Source organism: Manis javanica, chromosome 6 (genome assembly GCF_040802235.1).
Source record: "Manis javanica isolate MJ-LG chromosome 6, MJ_LKY, whole genome shotgun sequence".
In the NCBI taxonomy this organism is placed as follows: domain Eukaryota; kingdom Metazoa; phylum Chordata; class Mammalia; order Pholidota; family Manidae; genus Manis; species Manis javanica.
This window is the reverse complement of record NC_133161.1, coordinates 101,809,994-101,813,936: the sequence shown is the minus strand read 5'-3', so window position 1 is coordinate 101,813,936 and position 3,943 is coordinate 101,809,994. Positions and strand designations below refer to the sequence as shown.

The 3,943-nt window shown below is 49.7% G+C and overlaps 1 non-coding gene across 1 annotated transcript; it reads right to left on the bottom strand.

The window, feature by feature from the left end:
• Positions 1 to 3,610: 3,610 nt before the first annotated feature.
• LOC118967403 (U6 spliceosomal RNA) lies at positions 3,611 to 3,713 on the bottom strand. Its single transcript, XR_005054390.1, has one exon. It is a non-coding gene; the product is annotated as a U6 spliceosomal RNA (small nuclear RNA).
• Positions 3,714 to 3,943: the final 230 nt, after the last annotated feature.

The following is a 3,943-nucleotide window of genomic DNA, read 5'->3' as shown; positions in this document are numbered from 1 at the left end:
ACGGAGGCCCATGTGGCCACCTTTATCAGCATTACTGGAGGGCTGGAAGGGTGATCCAGGGCCGGGAGATGGGAGCTGAGCTCTAACTCAGGCAGGCACAGCCGGGGTCTGCCAGGTCAGCAGGGCTGCTTACGCTGGCTCCAGTTAAGTCCTGGCCAGTGCTGGAATTCATTTTTGGCCGCAGAGAAGCAGCCCGAGTATCTGAAAGTGGAGGGGAAGGGTTTCTAAAAGACCTACCTTATTGCAGGGAGGGGACTCCAAATCGTGACTTGTGAGGTATAGTTGCTGTCACAGCCCCACCAAGCCTGGCTGCACTGTCGAGTCCACACCTGGGGCAGCACACTGGCCTGCATGCCAATCCAGCTCTGACTGCCTGGTACCCCTCGCCACCCTGTATCCATCAGGCTGGGAGTGTGCACCAGGACACAGCCTGACATGGAGCCCCCCAGGCCTCGTAGGAGCCCACACACTGTGTCTTCTGGGAGAGCACCACCCCACAGAAAGGTGTCACTTGCCTCCTTCTCCAGGGGACACTTGAACTGAGGCCAGGGCAGCTCAGTTCTGTCCCTGATGCTAGAGGGAGCTGGAAACACCCTGGCTCTCAGGAGAAAGGACAGGGCTGCTCAGTCAGGTGGATCTGGGGGCATCACAGAGACCAGCTGTGGGGCAGAGAGTAAGGACAAGGGAGTCCTGAGAAGGCCTGAGAGCCAGAAAGGCCCCCTCTGTACTCCTGATGGATGTCCACCCCGGGTGCCTGCCCTGGGGAGAACACAGGGAGACCTCTGCCAGGGCCCTACAAACCGCGTCCCCTGACAGAGCTGTCTCCTGTGTACAGGGTGCTCCCTCAGCAGCCCAGGTGTTTGCAGTACTCAGAAACGTCTGTGTTTCACTGTTACCGACATCTCTCAAGAAACATTCCAATGTTGATTAGCAGACTCACAGATAGGGTGGCACAGGTGGGGCTGTCTGCCCAAGGACAAAGACAATTCTTCAGGCCCTGCCATGTATGTAGTGACCACAATATTAGAGAAATGTCTAGACTCAGGGTATCAGGAATCCTTCCTAAGTCACCAAGCCAATGTGTCACTCATGACAGAGTGGAGTTTTCCTGATAGGTTTGACAGCCAGTGCGCATGTCGGGGATCTGCCACAGTGTATCTTTTCCCCTTACCTGCCATGTGCCAGCTTACTGGTCAGGTGACAGTCCCCTTGCCATGTGCCAGACTTTGTACATGGACCTGTCACCCACTCCAAGTCCTCAGAGCATTCTTATGATGTAGGTTCCCTCCCAGACATGCAGGGATCCCAATTCTATAACTAGTATGAAATGAATGACATGTCTATCTGTCTTTGTCCTCCAGTGCCCCTCCATTGGCTAGATGGGGTCTGTGCCCAGGCCCTGGCTAGCTGTCCTGCAGGGTAGAGCTCTGGGGCTGGGCAGAGGCAGGAGAACCCACAATACCCCTTCCCTGTCGCCCACATGGGCAGGTAGTCCCAGACCGTGGACAGAGGAGGCGGCTGGGTCCTGCCTGGATTGATACTGGACTGGGACAGGTGACCTAGCTTTGCACATGCCCTTCCTTCCTCTCCAGCCCCTGCCCAGGCCCACACAGAGCTAGACCCCACCCCACGACTGGCCCTGGACCCTTCTTCCTGGCTCCATCCTCCATTCCTCCTTCCTCTTCGCATTTATTTAGCAACAGCTGAAGGCCAGTACCTGTCCCCTGAGAATACAGGTGAGCAAACTGTTTAAACTCTGGAAGGGAAAAGACGAGGACTGGACAAGCCCAGTTCAGTGCAGAAGGGGGAGCAGGGCACAGTGGCCTGGCACCCTTAGTTTCAGTGAAGGAAAGGAGGGGGCTGAGGCCTCTGGGCTGACAGATCAGCCAGAATCACTTGCAGGGACAGGCCTAGGTGCAGGCAATATGAAGTCAGTCCCCTGGCCCTGCCCAGACCCTGCTTTAGCATCTCTGACTGAAGGCTTGGGAGGCTGCAGCAGTCCTTCAGATCCGGAAGGGCTGTCCACTGGGCTGAGGACCTGGACCAGGGATTGCAACTGAGTCAGAACCTGTGAGCAGAAGGGAAAGCAGCCCTTTGACTCAGACAGGAAGAGGCAAACACGGCCACCAGTCAGTCTGGGTCGCCAGGGAAGCAGAACCTCCATGAGCAGTAAGGAACTAAGGCATTCGTCACTGGGGCCACTGTAGTCAGGCCCTGCCCAGATGTGGAAGAAGCTGGGGACAAGAAGGTCTGGGAGGGGATGTCCCTAACACCTGCCCTAAGCACTGGCATGGGCAGACAGTGGGCCTGTAGGGAAATGCAAGAGGACAGGACCCATGTCCAGCCCACAAGGTGGGACCACAGGGGCCTCAGGGGGACGTTCCAGGGGTCTGATGTCGGCTCCCCAAGCCTGACCACCAGGATAGAGTGCGATCTCTTTAATAGTATTGCTTCTATTCAGACTTCACAGCTGTGTTTTCCTGTTTATCTCAAATGATGTCAAGTTGAAATTCTGCAAATTGGTTTATATTGTTTTTATTATAAAAGTTGTCTGAAGAAAAAGAAGAGAAGTTTCTTTTTTGCTTGTTCACAGGCTGAGAGCTGAATGTTCTGATTTGGATGAGCTTTATCTAGAAGTGCGATGCCACAAATGCATTTGGATGAATATGAACAATATTTATTATCATTTGAGAGTCATGTAGAGCTGGGCTTCAAGATTATGTCACTATGTGCAGAGTATTTACCTTTGCTAAGCCCCAGTCTCCTTGTCTGAAATGGGAGAAAATATCTGCTTCTCGGCAGTAGCATTTTGAGGAGCTCTTAAGTGAAATATGTGAAGCTCTTAGACTGTTATTTGGCCCATAACAAGACTACCAGAAGTATGTGTTGAGGTTTTAGGTTGAACTCTGTTAAATTACCATTTTGTAGATCGATCTAATAGCATCAAACAGCAGCAAGTCCAAAGAGCTCAGTGTGTTATCGGTCCCGTAACAATCCCCCTCAGTGCTCTCAGCCATAACCCAGCTTCCCTCTCTCTGTGGCTGAGCGCTCTGTGGGGCTCTATGGGGCCCTTCCAGGGACCCGAGGACAGTTCCTTTAAGGGAGTCAATTTCCAACTCCAGCAGCCCTCTCTGAACGCCTTCCATCTCCTCCCAGTCTCCCTGAGCCAATGAAGGGCCTTAAGTCAATGCCTTTTGTTAACCATCTTTCCCCTCTACCCTCTACCCACCTTGCAAAAGAGAAGTACCTGGGGCCCAGCTGCCAGATCCTCTGAGCACCACCTTAGGGGCAACTCAGAATTCTAATGACAGGAACCCTGCTTTGATCCAGACAATAAACACTCCAAATCCATCCAAAACAAGGGCTATCTTTGCCATCACAGTTCACATTTATATTTAATACCTATTGGTCAATATCTGAAATTTATGAGACTTGGTCAAGTATGTACTAATAATAGCTACAAGGATAACTCAATCCAGAAGGATTTTTTGAACATTTTATGGTTAGTCAAATTTTTTTGAAGTTAAATTTCAATTACAAACATTCTGAATATTAAAGAAGGTATGGGGACCTTGTTTGCTTTTTATTTGTTTGTTGTTTATTATTTTTTTAAAATAGGTCACTCTTCTCAAATTTGCATGTTAGGCCTAGGCAGAGTCATGCTAATCTCTGTATTGTTCTTATTTTAGTAAATGTGCTGCTGAAGCAAGTACTGTTTTGTTTGCTTTTTAACCAAGAATGGTGAGTATCGAATCATTTGAGTATTTATATTCCATTGTTACATTTTTAAAGAGTAATGAAGCATTTATGATTTAAAATGTCAGTGTTCACATATCGATATGAATTACATTCTTGCAACTACTTAAACTTGTAATGAAAAATTTTAGATGTCAACTTAAAAATGCACATAAGGGGGATACATAGTTTTCCAGAATTCGTTTTA